Source organism: Grammomys surdaster, unplaced genomic scaffold (genome assembly GCF_004785775.1).
Source record: "Grammomys surdaster isolate TR1022 unplaced genomic scaffold, NIH_TR_1.0 100, whole genome shotgun sequence".
NCBI lineage: Eukaryota > Metazoa > Chordata > Mammalia > Rodentia > Muridae > Grammomys > Grammomys surdaster.
The window spans coordinates 16,733,355-16,753,366 of record NW_021604579.1 but is presented as its reverse complement, the minus strand read 5'-3'; the positions used below and the strand labels follow the sequence as shown (position 1 = coordinate 16,753,366).

Genomic DNA, 20,012 nt, shown 5'->3' with positions numbered 1-20,012 from the left:
TGTGTTCACCTGTATTTCTTTAAGGAAGGTATTTATGCCCTTCTTAAAGTCCTTTATCATCATGAGAAGTGATTTTAAATCTCAGTTATTCATTTCTGGTGTGATGGGGTGTCCAGGGCTTGCTATAGTGAGGGAACTGGGTTCTGATGATGCCAGGTAACCTTGGTTTCTGTTGCTTATATTCTTGTGCTTGCCTTTCACCATCTTGTTATCTGTAGTGCTACCTGAACTCACTGTCTTTTACTGGAGCCTGTCTTTCCAGTTATCATGCTTTTGTCAGAACTCCTCAGTGTCCAGATGTTTCTGCGATCCTGATTCCCTGATGGAAGAGCTCCTAGGACTCAGGCTGCCTCTGGTATATGGAAATCCTGCTGCTCTGAGTTCAGTGGTTCCTCTAGGATGGGTCAGGATACGCTGTCTTCATGGGAGCAGTCAGCTAGGTATCTGGCCCAGCCACATTGTAATTTCCTCATTTTAAAGATAGGATACCAAGGAACAAGGATGGCCTTGAACTCTCAATCCTTCTGGTAGTGTACAGTTTTCTAGATTTAGTCTGGAATTTCAGTGAGAATCATCTTTATTATTATTATTATTATTATTATTATTATTATTTAATCCTTCTTGTAACCGCCCATTCTGCCCCATGTTTGGGGGCCACTCAGTCCTGGCCCGAGCTGCTGCTCAAGTCCATGGGTCAGGGTCTAGCAAGGTAGAGAGTGGGGATTGGAGGGGCAAGAGACAGGAAGAATTGGAGACAAGACAGAGGGTCTGATCAAGTCTCTATTAAAAGGAGATCCTAGGTATTTATACTCTTTACCATGTGCCTTTCCATCGTGGACAAGCAGGGTAACACAGCTGAAGGCACTTAGTCATGTGTCTTGTAGCCATGGTTACCACATGCACCTTGCAGCTGGGGACACTAAACAGCAAAACAAGATATGTGAGAAAAACAAGATGCTTATCAGAGTGTGCTCAGCTGTTGTAGGCTGTTGAAAACAAGTCTCTTGTCAGGGTATATGGCCTGAGATGGATGCAAAGATGATAGCCGCTTTCTGCTAAGAGTCAGCTCCTAACACCTTCAGCAGTATTTTAAATTATATTTCACAGGTTATGGTGTGGCAAATTATATGAACTGGAATTTTCTCTTTTAATTATGCTTTACAAATTGTGCTGGAGAAGGCTTCAGGCATTCAAGCCCAAATTTCTAGCTGTTGCCTTGTGTCCCAGAAGCCACAGGTTACCCAGAAACCAAGGCTGTAGGCATGTGGTTGCTTCCATCTTGTCCAAGTTTTTAGACATTGTATAAGACATGTAAGTATGTATGAGAAAAAGTATACAGGAACCACATGTGAAAACTAGAATTAATGTCCTGGGCACAAAAGATCACAATCCAGGCTAAATTTAGAAGTGCTGACGGATATATTGTCAAAACTTTTTCTTCCTCTGGACACCAACATGTCATGGGAAACTCTTCTCCCTGTAGCCTATGTACACTTGGCTTCTCCTCTAAGACTCACAAGAGCAGGTGCTCTCATTCAGTAGCATGGCTTTCCAAATGCTCTGGGGAAAATTGTACCTTTTACAGAGGTTTGGCATTTCTGATGTGGTCATTCAGCCAGGTGGCCATGAATTTACAGAATTAATATAATGTAGGCCCAGGTTGCTCACATTTGTCTCTAAATGGCTGAGTAGTACATACAGAAAGGAATCTCACAGGTTCTCCATAGCCCTTCCCAGGAGAGATCAACCTGTTGAAAGGACAATTAGGCTGGATTGGGCCTATGACATTAGCTCTATTTTGTTAAAGGACCAGAAAAGTTGTTCAGTGTCTTTTCCCTGAAACAAAATTCTGGTCAGACTGTATGCTCCTGAATAACCCTTCTGACTAAGCATGTAATTAAGAAGAATAGGGATTGGTATCATATTGGAAAATAGTTAATTTTTTCCACTCTGTTTTCTTACAAGAGAATCCACATGCTGAGAGTGATGAACTTTTGGCTTGGAGAATATAAGACTGGATAACTTTGCAGAGTGGATTCTTCATTATTGCCAGAGTAAGAGCTCTGGCCTTCTGATTTCTGCAATGTGTTAGAAATAGAGGTTGCCAAAACTTAGCCTAAAATTATGTCTCCTAAATCCTTCTCCAGGTTTGTTATGACTGAGTATCTATTAGGATGAGTACCTACAACCCTCCCACACTAGAGCAGCTGTCACTAGAGGTGCTGCTGAGGAATGATGTCATAGACTTCTCTGATCTGGAAAACCTCCCCACTATGCTCTTCCCACCACTCTTCATCGAGGCCTTCAATGGCAGACACACAGAGACATTGAAGGCAATGGTGGCAGCCTGGCCCTTTTCCTACCTCCCTGTGGGATCATTGTTGAAAACTGCTGATGTGGAGATGATACAAGCTGTGCTCAATGGTATAGATATACTGGTGACCCAGAATGTTCATCCTAGGTAGGCAAGGCCAATAATGGCTATAGGGGAATAGGGTTAGTAGTAAGACACACATGAGGGCAGAGAAACTGTGATTAAACAGGACAGAGGCTAATGATGTCGTTGACATGGGGAGTTATGGAAATACTATTCAAGTTGGAAGCTAATCTAAATGAAACTCATAGTGGAAAGCTCAGAGTGATAGTAGCCCTAGAAGGATGATCCTTTCCCTGGCTTTCCTACAGACACTAGATATGGAAGAGACACAAGTCAAGAGAAACTGAATGGAGGAAAGTGGGGCATGTCTTCAGATGCTGATCATGTAGTGTCCTTGCCTGCCTTGTGTGAGGTGTTAGGTTGGAGCTGATGTTAGACAAGTGGTATACAAGCTGACTCCATGTTGGTTCCTGTTTTACATTATGAAACTTTAACTTTTTGCACCACAGAAGGAGGATGTTTTGAGTGTTGGACTTGAGAGATGTGCATCAGGATATCTGGGATGCATGGGCTGGAAGAGAAGATGGAGTATGCTCACCAGATATTTTGAGAAAGAAGCAAGTCCCAGAGAGCCATCCTACTTATGCACTGACAGAGCAATTGCAGGTGGTCATTAACCTGAGTCTGATCTTCCCTTTGAAAGAAGACCAAAAATGGTTGCTCCAGTGGGCCCAGAAGAGCAGAGACTCTTTGCAGCTAATCTGTCTGAAGATGAAGATTTGTGTCTTCCCCCTGGAGATTATCAAGGAGATCTTGGACATTTTCCAGCCAATCTACATTGAGGAATTAGAAATATGCTCACATGAGGTCCTGTCTTCCCTATGTTTCTTTCCACATTTCCTTGGCCAGATGAGAAATATTATCAAATTCCATCTAAATCAAGTCCATTTCCAATATAGTGTTTTGGATACAGTGACAGATGTACAGAGGTGCACTGTCAACTTCTTTTCTCAGTTCTCCAAACTCAACCATCTCCAGAGTCTCTATTTGAATGGTGCCTACTTTTCCTATGACAACATGAAAATTTTGTTCAGGTAAGAAATGATGGTGAGGTGTTTCTGCTCTGGCAGAAAAACTTTCCTTTTACTTGGAGCACCTGAGTTGTTCCACAAAGGGTGTTACAATGACAGACTCATTACAGTATCAAAGTGTGGACTGTTTTTTTTTTTTTTAACTGAACTCACTTGGTTCAATTCCTACTCCTTTAGCTGAGTCTGAGCTGGGGTAAGGGATATTGAGATAGCAGCCTTGCAAACATGTCTATTGTGTGGGTCAGATGCAGTAAGTGTGCTTTGCATATTCCTCTTTGGGATCTAGGCAAAAATAATGGAAGGAAACAGGACAGAGCAGAAAGCCCTGAGCTGAAGAGGCTCCACATTTTTCCTCTACAAAGATATACATGTGCAGGAACCAGTTTTTTCCTCTATTGGAGTCAGTCAGCCTCTAATTCTCCCTAAATGAAAGGATGGTTTGAACACAAGTTGGGACTAAGTAGATGAGAAATCTGTGACACTGGGGTGGGCGTTATCAGTGATAAGCATAGAACACTGAAATCAAGGATGGAGACTGTGGGAAGATCAGGCACAAGGATAAACTGCAGGACACAGGCCAAGATGTTGCCAGAACCTTTCTGTGCTAGTCCTTTCTAGGTATGCTCTCCTGGCATGATGAGTCAAGCTCTAGTTCTTTGACAGAGTGATTATGGAGAGTTGCAGACCTGTGATCTGAGCCTATCCCACATGATTGTAATATGCCCCAGTAAACAATGCTATGAGCAGACACCAACATGCTGTCTCCCCAGGGTGGACGTTCAACAGAAGCATAGATTGACTCTACATATGTGGCTTCTCTGTGACAGTGTCTATCACTAGTGTCCTCCAGCAACATGAGCCAGAACCAATTTCTTGTTCTTTTTCTAGATGCCTGAAGACCCCCTTGGAGTCTTTGTCTATGACTTTCTGCGAACTCTCAATGTCAGATCTGAAACACATGTCAGAGTGTCAGAGCCTCTATCAACTGAAACAACTACACTTCAATACTGTAGTGTTTTCCAAGTCATGTTTCAAAAGTCTCCGAATTCTCTTAGAGAATTTATCTGAAACTCTGCAGGGTCTGCAGTTAGAGCACTGCAGGGTGAAGGACTCTTAGCTCAAAGTCCTCTTGTGAGCCCTGAGCCAGTGCTCACAGCTCAGCAGTATCATTTTCTATGAAAACGACTTTTCCAGTCCTGTACTCAAGGACCTTCTGCAATGCACGGCCCATCTAAGCAACTTGACTGTAGAGGTGTACCCTGCCCCTCTAGAGTGCTATGATCACCTGGGTTATATTGTGGTGGAGAGTTTTTCACAGCTGTATCCTGAGCTCCTGCAAATACTCATGGCCAAAAGGCAGCCCAGGACAGTCATGTTTGCTACAGCCACCTGCCCTCGTTGTTGGGGATGCTGTGTCTATGACATGAAGACCAGCATTTGTTTTTGTTGGCAGTAAATAGGAGATTGATTCTGGATGCTAAGAAATAAAATCTGAGGAAGTACATTCACTACAGAGTCCCTGGATTCATGCCTTTTGATACAATGAAATCAAAATTGTGTTCAGTGGATTAAGACTTTGGGTGACTTGATATGAAGGACATTAGGGTAATAGGAAAAGGTGTCCTATGGAATCAGAAAGACAGTTCTGCATCTCTAAATATGCCTCGATCAGGACAGGATCCACACTGGCTTCCCCCATTTTGTCAATATAAGGCCAATCTATGACATGATTGTTCTCCTCTTGTGGGCTACCCATGTCACTGTCCTCAGTTTTATGTTTATGCTGTTCTATGACCTCCAGATGTATGATCAAGTAAATTATCATCTGAGCCATCTTGGTAGCAAAGTATATTAAAGACAATTATGGCATTATTTTCTACCCTTTACTTACCTCTGTTGTCTCCTTGGTTTTCAAGTCAAGCTATATCAATGAATTGGAACTATGCACAAACCATTTTGTGTCCTTCCTGGATCACTTTGCACTTTACTTTGGAAAGATGCAGAATCTGTGCAAATTACAGCTAACTTGCATCAAATCAGATAGTGACTTGATTTCTCATACATTGGCAGACAAAGAGAAGAAAGGTAGTCCCACGTTCCTGTCACAGTTCTCCAAACTCAACCATCTCCGGCATCTCTGCATGAAATCTACTTTTCCAATGACAACATGAAAGGGTTATTCAGGTAAAGAATGATGCTGACCTATTTCTGCTCTGGCAGCAAACCTTTCTTTTTACTTGGAGCATTAATGGGCACCTCAAGTGTGCCAGCCACACAGGATGTTACAATGATGGACTCATTAAAATACCGAAGAAGACTGTTGCCTTCTTACCTGAGTTCACTGGGTTTAATGACCATTTTTTTCTAGCACAGTCTGAACTGAGGTAGAAAGTATGTGGAAAGCTGCTGTGCAAGTATGTCCATTGTGATTCAGATACACTGGGTATGCTTTGGATGTTCCTCTTTGGTATCCTGGTGAAGCCATTGGAAGGAAACACAATAGAGCAGAGGGCCCTGAGCTGGGATGCTCCATACCAGAAGTGGATCCTGGGGCAGTGCTGTACACAGATCCCTGTATAGAGGAACCAGTTTGTTCCTCTCCAAGTCTCTGTCCACCTCTAATATCCCTGGAAGGAAGGATGATTTGAGCACAGGTTGAGATGTAATAGATGAGAAATGGGTGATGCTGAGGTGGAGGTCATAAGTTTCAAGGTGGATCACTTAAATCAGAGATAGAGATTAGTAGAGACATGGATGAACTCTGCAGGACAGAGACCAAGACGTTGTCAGAATCTTTCTATGTTGGTCCTTTCTAGATATGCTGTCCTGGCATGATGGGTAAGGTCTATTTTCTCTGACAGAGTGAATATGGGGAGTTGCAGATCTGTAGTCTGGGATAATCTCACCTGATAGTAATATGCTTTAGTAGACAATGCTATGAACAGACACCAACATTCTGTAACCCAAGTGTGGACATTCAGTATAAGCATAGATTGATTTTGTATGTGTCATTTCCTCAGTGTCGGAGTTAATCTTACTAGTGTCCTCTAGCACCATGAACCAGACCTAATTTCTTGGTCTATCTCTAGATGCCTGATGGCCTCCTTGTCTATTACTCTCTGCTGTCTCTCAGAGCCAGACTTGAAATACTTATCACAGTGTAGCTGGCTTCATCAACTGAAACACCTGCACATCAAAGGTGTAGTGTTCTCCATGTCAAGTTTCACATATCTCTGAATTTTCCTAGAGAAAGTAGCAGACTCTCTGAAGACCCTAGAACTAGAGCACTGCAGGATGAAGGACTATCATCTCAGTGTACTCCTGCCTGCCCTGAGCCAGTGGTCCCAACTCACCAGGATCAATTTCTATGACAGTGAATTCTCCAGTCTTGTACTGAAAGACCTACTGCAATGCATGGCCAATTTCAGCAAGTTAACTGTAGAGCTATACCCTGCCTCCACTAGAATGCTATGGCCAACTTGATCATGTCCTCATAGAGAGATTTTCCCAAGTGTGTCCTGAGCTTCTTGATATTCTCATGGCCAAAAGGCAGCCCAAGACAATTGCTTTTGCTACAGTCCCCTGCCCTCAGTGTTGAAGGCACTGGGTCTATGGCAGGAAGATTTTGTCAGTCTTGGCAGTTCATAGGAGATGGTTACTTCTAGATACAGAAAAATCAAAGTCAAGTGGAAGGGGATTCATCATGGGGTCTCAGAACACATGGCTTTTGACACTGTTTGATGTATTAGATTCTAAATGCCATTCAGAGTATTCAGAACACGGGAGATGATATGACATGGACAACAAAGGAACAGTGGAGCCAGATGTGGTATCTGAAAGACAGTTCTGCATTTCTACATGGGACAATCAGGACAGGATCATCAGTGGCTTCCCTATGTTATAAATATATGGTCAGTTTGTGAACCTGAATGCTCATCTCTGGTGTGCTACTGAGTCGCTGACCTCAATTTTTGGTTTGCCATCAGGGTGTTCAGTGACCTCATGAAGTACAATCAAGGAAATTATAGTCTAAGACCTGTTAGCAATCAAAATTACTTGAAGTCATTAACCACATTTTCTTCCCTTCTTGAATTCCTACTTTTTGGCTGTTAGGAGTGCTATGTGCACAGTTATCAAACCGACGACTGCTCAGTGCAGATCTTCTGTTTTAGGACCTGAAGCAAAGACTAAGGTGAAATGCTAACTGACTTGTTTTATCCTGTATTACTAAACTTGCTTGCTTCTTCATTTCCTTTCTTTCTTTTTTTCCTCCTCCTCTTCTTTCTTTCTCTTTGTTCTCTTTAGAAATTATTCTCATCATAATCCTGCACACAATTTCCTCTCCCTCCCTCTTCTGCCCCTCTTAATTCCTCTTCACATCCTTCCCCCCATTAACTCCTCCAGTCCTTTCAGAAAAGGGCAGGCATCCCAGGGATATCAGCAAAAATAGCCTATCAACTGCAATAAGATTAGGCACCTCTATATTATGGGCTGGATGAGTTATCCCAGTAGGAGAAAAAGACAAAATTAACAAGATATAACACCCCTTCATGATAAAAATCTTGGAGAGATTATGGATACAAGGGACATAACTAAACATAATAAGAATGGCAGTAGCATTAGACTACATCTAGACTACATCAGCTATAAAATTATTTGATGACAAGAAGATTATAACTGCAGGGTAACATGTTATTTTTCTCTCTATGCTCAGCATTGTTTCATGCTTAGAGCATCCACAATCCTATTTGGGAGTTTCAACAATAATATCTTAATGGTTGGTATAATCAGTCTACTATATATTCCAACAGCAACTAAAAATTGCTTTTTAAGATAACAATTATGATACACTCAATTCAAAAATCCAGAATATACATTCTTTTAGTTTTCCACTAAAATATGGACCAGTTGCAGTTATAGTTAGAATCCTAAAGCAACTTTCAGATTATGATTTTAATGATGTAAAGTATGCTGTTTGTCTAAAAACAACTATCCAATCACTTTCACAGAACTACTTAATTTTCTGATATGTGACTATTATATGTTTATATGTAATGGGGGAAAATATTGTGTCTATAATGAAAGATATTCTTAAATGAAGTGAAATAAAAACACAGAGAACTAAAATTAGTGAGACAGAGATATCATTTATCAGGAACTGTATGGCAACTAAATCATTGAATAAGAGAGGGGGCAGAGGTCAAACACATGACTGTTGCTCCTGTATTTGGATCTGAGAGAAGAGCACACAAATTGAGATGTATGCTGGAGATAGGCCATATAAATACCTATGGAGGAAAAAAAATACCTATGGAGGAAACACTAACCACAATTAAAAAAAATCTGGAGATGAGAGTGAAAGTATCAGTGAAACCAAAGCTGGCTTGCCTTGTAAGATTGGTAAAATGTAGCCAGAACAAACAGGGGGACGAAAAGGATCAAGACCCATTTTCTCACATCAGGGCAAAGAGTGGAGCTAGATCAACAGTTTCAACAGATATCAAAAAGAAAATGGGGAATGTTCTAAACAGTAGCAAGTCAGTAAACACAGCACTCAAATGATGGTGTACAAGTCTCTTGAAACATCAAGGTATCAAATCTCAGTACAGTTGTATGCTAGTTGCCTTGGTATTACTGTGCCAAAGAGCACAACCAAAAGCAGCACAAGAATGAGAGGCTTACAAGTCACCATCCATCACCGAGAAGTCAAGACAGGACAGTATGAAGGAATGCTGCTTGTTGGCTTGTTCTCCATGGTTTGCCCACGACCACCTGCCCAGGGTTGGCACTGCCCACATTGCGCTGGACCCTTACATATCATTTATTAATTTAAGAAATGCCCTATAGCCCTGCCTACAGGCCCATTTAACAGAGGCAGTTCTTCAACTGATGGCTCTACCTTCTGTCAAAAACAAAACAAAACAGAACAAAATAAAAATCTAACCAGGACAGGGGGTATTTTGTTTTACCACACTACTTCTTGCCTTCTGTCTGGGAATCAGAGAGACTGGCTGAAAGCTCTTGCCTTGAAACCTTCCAACATCCTCAGAAATCTCTATGAAAAGACCCTCCATTCTTCCCCATAGGCTGAGTCTTTTCTGAGATATCCCACTGTTTTGTCTGGCTTTGGTGCTGAGGCCTGAATTCTCTTCAGAACTCAGGCAATGCTGTCATTTTTCTGTCTGTCCATGGTATTAGTAACTACTGCTTACTCCCAGTAACTCATCTCAAGTGTCCTTCCACCAAAACCTTTTAATAAGTATTAATTGTGTGAACATCCTAAAGGGATAAGCCCAAATAAAATAGAGCTCAATATTGGTGTTGAACATTTGCTCAGACTAACATGTGAGAGGATGAACTTCAATCTCATCCAAGCTACTGAACTAATTCCTGTGGGGTCTTGTTTTGTTTTGTTTTGTTTTTGTTTTTCAAGACATGGTTTCTCTGTATAGCCCTGGCTGTCCTGGAACTCACTCTGGAGACAAGGCTGGCCTCAAACTCAGAAATCCGCCTGCCTCTGCCTCCCAAGTGCTGGGATTAAAGGCATGCGACACCACTGCCCGGCTGTAGGGGCTTTTTTGTTAGAGAAGCCCTTTTCCTTTCTTTATTTCTTCCTTCATTTCCTGTTTTCCTTTCTTCAATTTTAGCTTCCTTCCTTCATCCTTTCCTTTCTTTCCTTCTTTATATAACATAACAATTTTATTGATTATTTGGAAATTTTACACCAGGTACTTCCCAGTCTTCCCAAGTCCACCCCCACCCTTTTAACCTGCCTCAAAACAAAAGAAGGAGGAGGAGGAGAAGGAAAAGGAGGAATAGGAGCATGGAGGGAGAGGGAGGGAGGAGAGGAAGAGGACAGGAGGACAAAGAAGAAGTAGAGGAGGAGGAAGAAGAGGAGGAGGAAGAGGAAGAGGAGGAAGAAGACAACACCAAGTCCAATTTGTGTTGCTCATATACTCCCTAGAGTATGATCAAATACCAGAGGCCAAATACATATAGAAAATTGAGTCCTTTCTCACCCCTTCCTCCTCCAGAAGGCATCAGCTGTGAAGAATTACACTTCGGTATTCCAATCAAGAGTTCTTTTCAATGGATTCCTGTTTAGACCGTTTCTTTTTGGTGAGTGGGGTAGAGAGAAAGAGGTTGTCACAGAAGCCTTCTATGTCTCCCTTCCTCAACTGTGAGTCTGCAGTCATTGACAGAACCACAAAAGAAGCTTCCTTGCTCTTTGTAGTCAGTAGCAGCACAGATCATCGTTTCTGGCTATAGCATTGGCCATGGACATCAACATAGTTCAGATGGCAACACAGACCATGGATATTCTTGCAATCTTTGGTGATAACATGGGCCATGGACATCAACACAATCCCCAGCCACAACATGGCCACGCATACCAATATAGACCCTGGTGGCAGCATGAACCAGAGACATCAACATGGCCTCAGGTAAAAGCCCAGGCCACATGCATTAACATGACCTCAGGCTGCAGCACATACCAAATATATCAACATGGCCTTCACCAGTAACATGGTCCATGTACATCGTCATGGCCCTGGTTAATAGCATGTACAACAGCCTTTCTTACCACATAAAATATTTATTGAACTTGAATTCTAATTAAATTTTAAATTTTCTTCCTGTTTTCCTTGTCATTCATATAATTTCTAGTGAATGTATTTTTTAATTTTTTTAAGATTTATTTATTTTATGCATATGAGTGCACTGTAGCTGTCTTCAAACACACCAGAAGAGGGCATCAGATCCCATTAGAGATGATTGTGAGCCATCATGTGGTTGCTGAGAATTAAACTCAGGACCTCTGGAAGAGCAATCAGTGGTTTCAACCACTGAGTCATCTCTCCAACACCGTGAATGTTTTTTTAAATATTGCAAAACATATTTTTTGTTTGTTTTCTGAGGCAATGTTTCTTTGTGTAGCCCTGGCTGTCCTGGAACTAACTCTGTAGACCAGGCTGGGCTTAAGCTCTGCCTCCGGAATGCTGGATTAAAAGTGTGCACCACCACCATCTGGCTCTAAAACCTAATTTTAGTGAATTATGCCAATAATATTTTAGGTTCTATAGCTGATAATGTCAATATTTTAACATCTATGTCATCAATATCTATAATCACTTTTGCTAACTCTAATTCGCAAGGGCTTGTTCTCTCTTTAAAATGATTCTGGATTTATGTTTGCTGTTTGAGAGAGTTTTTAGAAATGCTAAGATGTCGGAGTTGAATATTTTGTCCCTTACAGTGGACTTTTATATTCTAAGCTGTCCTGTCTGGGTTAAAACTAATCTAGAACCTTAACTTCTTGGCATAGTTTTTCCTGTTGCCCTAAAAAAGGAAAGTTTAATTACAGTCTTGTATTCTCATAAGTAGTCTTATTAGGACAACACTTATACCTATCCAGTGATATGGGAGGGGGACAGACTTCTTTTCTGGTTCAATTTCACAGAAAGAAGGTAGATTCTGGCTTGGTGAAATATCTCAGTGTTAATTTTTTTTTTGTCTTTTCCTTCCTCCTTTGGGAAAATGTGTCTGAATTCTTTTGTAAATCATTACATTGTGTAGTTTATGGACAAAAGCCTAGGCTCAAAACTTGTTCTCTTTTCATTTCGCAGAAGTTATCAATAAATACCCACCCAGCTGCCCATCTACTTCTGATCTAGACTAGATCTAGAGTTGGAAGTCTATTCAGATACTTAAGGAGCTCAAGGGATGATTTCTGGATTTCTGTCCCACCAGCTGCCTCTATTTTAATTTTATGTCTGAATCTGTAAAGATTCAAGCCCTTCACTGGTGTCCCACAGTTCAGTGACTGAGAGGTCTCGTGATTGTGTTTATTTGCAGCACTGCTCTTACAGAGCCTGATTTGTTTGATCCCACATTGTCCATGGTCATGGGCACAACACAGATGTTGCTATCACTGAACCTCTAAAGAATTATCTGTTACCTCTTCCTTGGGTTACAAGTAGAAAGAAGTATAGCCTCGGTACTGGGGCTACCAGTTATTTTGGGCCTCACTAAGGTCCCTTGTACTACCTACACACTGTTTTCACATGTCTTGTTCTTTAAGACATCAAAGAAGGGATGATTTATACCAAACAAATGAGGACACTGAGCAGAAAGCCAAAAGGAAATGAAGTCTTAGTGAAGTGGATGAGAGTTTCTTGAGAGCAGGCTATTCTTTTGGAACTGGAAGCTGTCAGATCTACTCTGAAGGGTACTTGAAGACAAAAATGGTAATTATTTTCTCCAGAGCAACTGACCCACTAGAGTCCTCATGACAAATTCACTTCTTTAGTTCCCCAAATTCCTCTTTTGGAAATGTGTCCAGTGTTTTCTGGAAACAGATTCTCAGCCTGCACACTCTGCTCCTAAAGACCGTGAGGAAGCCACTCTCAGAAGAGAGCACTCCTTGGTTCAGAAGCACAGTCAGATCCAGTGGCCAAGAGTGATGGAAACAAAGGGAAGCAGCAGAGGTGTGATGGCTTTGGGAAGCAGAACACTAGGAGAAAGAAACATTCAAAACATCAAGTATTGAAAAAAGAATTCTCCAGTATCAGCAGAGGCAGGAGAATCAGGACAACCCTAATGTCATGAGAAATGTTCATATGTAAAGCTAGAAAGATGACAGTTATAAAACAGATGCAGAATTAGTTTTTGAGAAATACCTTATAAACATGTAATACTTTAAATGCCAATAAATTACAACCAAGGGTTTGAAAGTCAAATCCAGTTGAAGAGAAGCATCTTGAAGAAAAGACATATGTAGGGACTCTACACACTGAAATCTGTTGCCTTTGTTTCTGTTATATTTACAGGAGTTTGGTGAAAGCTGAAATTTAGCTTTGTGTGGAATGACTTGACCTTGAAGCCTTAAATTTGGAAAGACAAGTTCATCTAGGCCAGGATGGTATATGTTTGTGCTGTTTGTTTCATTATCAAAAGTACTTTCTTTAGGATTCTGGAACAACTTGTCAGTGTTGGAATGTGACTTACTTAGGAAATGACAAGATAGGTGGGTGCTAACCAGCCATTACCAAGAAATGAAGAGAAAAAGAGTCCAGACACTCCATCCTGGCTCACTTGTTATCATCAAAGGAAATTTTTGACACTTAATGGTGATTTTTGAAAGCCTAAATGGAAAATCTAACTATTTATTTGTGGGAGAGAAATTTTGAAGAGATTAAATTTAAAAATCCTATATCCAGTTGGAGCTATAGAGGGCCACATGCTCATGGATAAGCATTAGATAAGCCAGAAATGTTAAATATGCAGGCATGTCTCTTCAATAGAAGGGAGTTAGTCCTGCTCCATCCAGAATTCTGAAGAGGATGTTGTTTACAGCCTGGTGGTTTTTTGCTATTATGTGGAGCCTGCTTCCATCTGAATGTCCCAGACTCCTGAGCACTGATTCTCAGTCACTAGAACACATCCCTATGAGAGAGGCCATAGGTGCTTTTCAAAAGTGATGTATTTTCTAAAGGCATTTTGATGGGGTTATGCCCTAAGCTTAATTTGATAACTGTCATGAGGAAACCTTTTTAAAAAGTTGTACTGTGATTAAATATGTCAAAAATAAACTACTAGAGGTCAGTCTCCAGAAGTTTGGAACAGCCTGTAGAACTTAATCTTGCTAAATGGAATTCAGAGTTTCCTTTTTACCTCTCCCGATTTGTCCCTTTCCTGGCAGTAAAACTGCCACATTTTACTTAGGGTTTCTATTGCTATGATTAAACATCATGACCAAAAAGCAGGGTGGAAAGCAAAGTGTTTAATTGGCTTACACTTCCACAGCACTGTCTGTTCATCATCAAAGGAAGTCAGGGCAGGAATTCAAGCAAGGCTGAACACCGAAAGCAGGAGTTAATGCAAGGTCATGGAGAGGTGCTGCTTACTGCCTTGCTTCATACAGCTTGCTCAGTCTGCTTTCTTATAGAACCCAGGACCACTAGCCCAACAATGGCATCACCCACAATGAGCTGGGCCTTCCCACATCGATCACTAATTGAGAAAAGGCCCTACAGCTAGATCTCATAGAGGCATTTCCTCAACTGAAGTTCCTTCCTCTCTGATGACTCTAGTTTGTGTCAAGTTGACATACCTATGCAACTCCAAGAATCACCTAAAATAATAAGCAAAAAAAAAAATCTTGCATATAAAACTCTCTCCAATTTTGGAGATTTAAATGTGAGCTGACAAGATTAGTGTCAATAAAGTGACTAGAAATTTTGAAAAACTGGCAAATATGGAAAACACATATAGAAATATATGTATTTCATCTTTCTGTCTCAGTGCTATTTCCTGATGAAATATAAAGTAGCAATCACTTTCTTCCAAACTATTGTCAGAATTAAGACATTCAGAAGCAACAGTGCATTCATTTTTTAGTATTGGCGGGTGTTCTGTAAGCTTCCAAGGGAGGGAAGCAACCAATGGTTCTCCCCTGCTGCAATAAAGCAAGACAATGACCAACACAGCAAGATATCCCTAAAAGTGCAATAGTAGCACTTACATTTGGTGGTAATCAACTGCTGAGTAATTGGATACAAAGTCTATGTAACAGGAGGGAAATACCTGGCACTGGAACCTAGCTAGTTATTCATGGCTAGTGAGATCATGGGTCTTAGAAGAGAACCTAGTACCTCTACTTTACTAGAGAAGCTTAATTCTTAACTACATTCTACTTATTTACCCTTACACCTACAGATAACTATAGCTCTCACCCTTAAGAAAATTTCACTTTGCAAGAGATAGAGACCATTACAGAAAATCCGAAGCTGATCAAAATGCAGAGAACATCTGATCATGGAGTGATCAGCCCCAGTTGATACATCTGGAACACATTTTTTGTCCTGTACCTTTGCCTAGGGGACTATCATGAATGAGGGGCAGAAAGATTATGAGGGAATCAGGAAGTATACTTTGATACCATGTCTCCTAGAAATGAAAAGGAAGCTTCAACCAAAATTCCTGCACAACATGGCTACCTAAATATGACAATACCAGTTGACATGCCAATGTGGATGCTGATGTCATGTGGCTCCATTCCTAGATGAAGGGCCATAAGCAATTAAGGAATGCTGATTTAAGAAGAATTAGTCTTCCCCAGGGTTGGGTCCCCTGATTGGTTATCTAATAGCAAATGGCCAGCCCTAAATGCATGTACATATGAAATGCTAAACCGCGTCAGCAGGTTACATTTAAATATTTCTGATATTTCTCATGTACAATTAATTCCTAGCAGACTCCTGACCTCTTCATTCTATAGCCATTTTCCTATTAAGACTAATTTGAAGGCTATAAGTGGAAAGGGGAGCTGGCAAGGGTGAACATGTTGTGCTGAGAAGTGTTAGTGAACCCTGATAAACCAGACAGGAGCCTATCTGATGCAATCACGCCAGGGCCTTTACTTGAGCTAGCTTGGGTCCCTCAGCCAATCACTGGACATATAGGACAGTTTTGATGAAGAGAAGTATCCGGCATCTATCAGCTAAGGCTTCATAGAAAGCAGTAAGTAGGAATGGGGGATAACAAGGGAAGAGCGTTTCTAGCCTGGCAAGCATCTAGTTGGAAAGCTACTAGCCTTTAGCATAATCGTCTGGTGCTGGGAGTCAAACAACAAACTTAACTTCTGTTTCCCTTTACATTGGTGGTTGTTAGGGAGAGGGTGGGTTTGTTGGGAACTAACCTGGAAACACTGGATTGTTGGGGAAAATTAACCTGGAAATGCTGGTCTCTTGGAATTAGCCTAGAAATTGGAGCTAGGTTCTGGTTTTGTTGTGTGGGGAAAGGGGTAACTTGGAAACTAATGCTAGGTACGGCCCTGTTAGTTTCTGGAGTTCAAGTTTTTTAAATGAAGTCTCAATTTAAAAGAATGGTCTCTCAAACACAGCTCAGATAAACAGATCAATGTTCAGTTTTGCTTTACAAACAGAATTTCTTTTCTTTTTTTTTATTGAATATTTTCTTTATTTACATTTCAAATGTTATCCCCTTTCCCTGTTTCCTCCTCCCTGAAAATCCCCTCCCACATTCCCTTTCCCCCTGCCTCTGTGAGGGTATCTCTGTACCCACCCATCCATTCCTGCCTCCCCACCCTCGAATTCCCTTATTCTGAGGCATCCAGCCTTTCAGAGAACCAAGGGCTTCTTCTGCCATTGATACCCTACAAGGCCATCCTCTGCTATATATTCATCTGGAGCCATGGTAGTTTAGTCCCTGGGAGTTCTGCGGGGTCTGGTTGGTTAATATTGTTGTTCTTCCTATGAGGTTGCAAACCCCTTCAGCTCCTTCAGTCCGTTCTCTAACTCCTCCACTGGGGACCCCATGCTCAGTCCAATGAGTGTGGCCCAAGCAATAGTCTGCAAGGTAGGAAATTTGTTGAAAAAGAGCCATGCTTTGTTGGTGATGGGAAACCATAACCTTCAAAGATCCACACCTTAGAGTCAGGTGTGGTACACACACCTTTAATTCTAGCACTAGGGAGCCATAGGCAGGTGGATCTCTGAGTTCAAAGCTAGCCTTGCATACATAGTGAGTTCTAGGTCAGCCAGGGCTATGTAAAAGGGACCCTGTCTCCAAAGAAATTAAAAATAAACAAGTAAAACAAACAATCTCCACGCCTCTACCTTAGAGGTCAAGTTCTTGACCTCTGTGGGCCAGGTTGCCGCATAAGAGAATGGGAGAGCCAAAAAATAAATAAATAAAAATAAAAAGATTTTACAGCATCTAGAACTTTCTGAACATGCAACAACCAAAGATTAATTTCAAATGAAATACATAATGAGTCTGAGTTATCTCTGGTAGCACTTAGCTATGTTTATCATGAACTTTACTGCAGCCTTGGTTTCAAACACACATGTGGACTTTATATTACATATGGCACCACATCACACACCACACACCACACACCACACACACAAACACACACACACACACACACACACACACACACACACACACAGTGAGTTTTGGAACTCACTGCGGCTTGGCCTTAAACTCAGAGAAACACTTTTTCCTGCCTGCCTCTTCCTCCCAGGTACTGGGATTAACTGTGTGTGCCACCACCCATTAGCTTTATTTATGTTTCTTTTCGAGACAGGGTTTTGTTTTTTGTTTTTGTTTTTTGTTTTTTTGTTTTTTTTTTTTCTGAGTAGTCCTGGCTCTCCTGTTTCCCAATCTGCAGACCAGGCTGGCCTTGAACTCAGAGACAAAGCCCAGAACATAGCTTTTGAGAAGCTAATTCTGAAATACATACAGAATATCAGAGGTCTAAAATAAACAACACAACTTTCGAAAGATGAAGGAGGAAGGACATCCACTGTAGATTTCCAGGTTTATTCTATGATCATGCCAAAGGACAGACCCACTTATCAAATGGAATAAAACAGAAAGCCTGAAATAAATTCAAACACACACAGGGAGTTTTTGTTTTTTAAAGATATGGAAAAATGGTGGTATTTCCAGCAACTGATGGTGGAAAATTGGTATATATGAGTGCACAACTCCCTAAATCCCCAATTAACCCCAAAATGACTAAAAACTAACAGCAAAGTCTAAAGGCAGAAACTAGAGAACACATAAAAGCAAACTTGCTCTATGTTGAGGTTGGCAAAGAACATTAAATATAACATAAAAATGTAATTTACAAGAGAAAACTTGATAAATTGGACACCAGACTAAAATTTCAATTTAAGAAAGACAGTATATAAAAAAAAAACATGGCAGGCGAAGTGGTGCACACTTTTAATCCCAGCACATAGGAGGCAGAGGCAGGTGTATCTCTGATTTCAAATCATCCCTGTCTTGAAAAATAAACAAACAAACAAATAACAACAACAACATTTTTTTACAGGCAGTGATTTAACTTTAGTGGCTTGGATAAATCTATTAATTTTTACATTTCTTTTAAAATTTCCAACTTAATGGAGTATAGATTTTTACAACATTCTTTTTATAATATTTTGGAATTTTACTGGCTATTGTAATATTTCTCTGTTCATTGTGATTTTATTTAAGTCATCTCTTTATTTTAGCTAATTGAGTCGGGAGTCTGTCAACTTTCTCAATGAACCAGCCAATAGGTTTACTGTTTCATCGTATTTTTTACTAACTAAACTCTTAATATCAGGCATGAGAAATTCCCTTTTCTGGGGAGATATGAAAAGTCTATTTATCCCTGAGAGGACACCAATGGCAGACCAAAGAAATATCTTCATTCAAGCCTATTTTGCTGAGTTCATTGGGGTTACCTACTGGAGTGGGAATGACTCAAAGCAGCTGCGTCCCTGAGAGGCTCATCCCAGTGTGGGTGAAGACTCATGAGAGTACCATGCCCAAGGCTCCCTGCACTACTTTCAGGCAGCGAGGCTGAGCCTCCTCTCCCTGCATTTGCTACAATTTACAGAGCTTTGGTAAAGAGCTTTGTGGAAACTTCCAGGAGCTCCAGAAAAACAAGACAGAGATTTGTCTAGAAACATTGTCCTGTGGCTGTGTGTTTGCTTCTTACGGGAATGTGGGTTAGGAGTTTTTGGAACTCGTTTATATGGATACTAGTATTCAGTAAATTAAAAAGTGTAAATTATTGGAGCTAGCCTTTCAGAGTGGAAGAATGAAGCTCATTATGAAAAGCAGAATAAACAAGGATGAGTCCTGTGAACTGATGCCTTGGATGTCATGGACTATGCAGGGTTGGGCTGGGGGTGAGGGCTTTCTATTTGGATGTCAGCTTCAGCTCTCCGCTCTGCCTGCAAATGCAGACCACAGAAGCCTCTGTCCTCACTTGATGGCCTCTCTCTGAGTGGCAGGCTCTTTCTTTCTATGCTCCATGACCAGATTAGTAGCAGGGGAGAGTTCCTCTTTTTCCAGCCCAGCCTCCACTAGGACAAAGCTGTGTGTTAAGGGCTTGGGAGCAGGGGTTTTCTGAGGCAGATGTGTGTCCTTAGTCTCTTTTGTTACTTTTCAGCATTGGTTTCCTTTTCCAGAGAGAGGCTCAAGTTCCTCACTTGCATCTGTCCCTCCAGTGTTTGAAGCTGCCACTTACAAAGTAGGAAAATGAGCAAAATCCATTAGAGGGCAGTTTCTGCGACAATGAATTGTTGTTATTGCTTGCATTCTGATGGGTAGTTAAAAATGTGTTAACAGGAAATTTACAATTTAAGAACCATCTCCTTTTCCTAAAAGTATTTGTTGTCACACTCTGTGTCATAGCTGTCTTTATTTACCCGCCTCATTTGTCTTAGACTGGTCAAGATAATTGACATTTGTAGGAGATTTCCCACATGTCAAGTGCTGTACTGATAAACTGTAGGTTCTCATCTAAATTGTCATAAACCTCACAATGGGGAAGTGAGTGTGTATGTGTGTATATGTGTGTATGTATGTTTGCGTCTGGGGATGGCGGTTAGAAGCTCTCTCACAACTCAGAATGGGAACATAGCAGAGTCAGAGGACAGAGGCTGAAACACATTTAAGTATTAAAGCTCATTTGTCACCTCTTTTTGCTTTATATTGCTATGGAAAGATCATAACTG

At 41.0% G+C, this 20,012-nt stretch overlaps 1 pseudogene; it reads left to right on the top strand.

The window, feature by feature from the left end:
* Window positions 1–20,012, top strand: part of LOC114638578 — a 50,400-nt pseudogene that overhangs the window by 5,454 nt on the left and 24,934 nt on the right.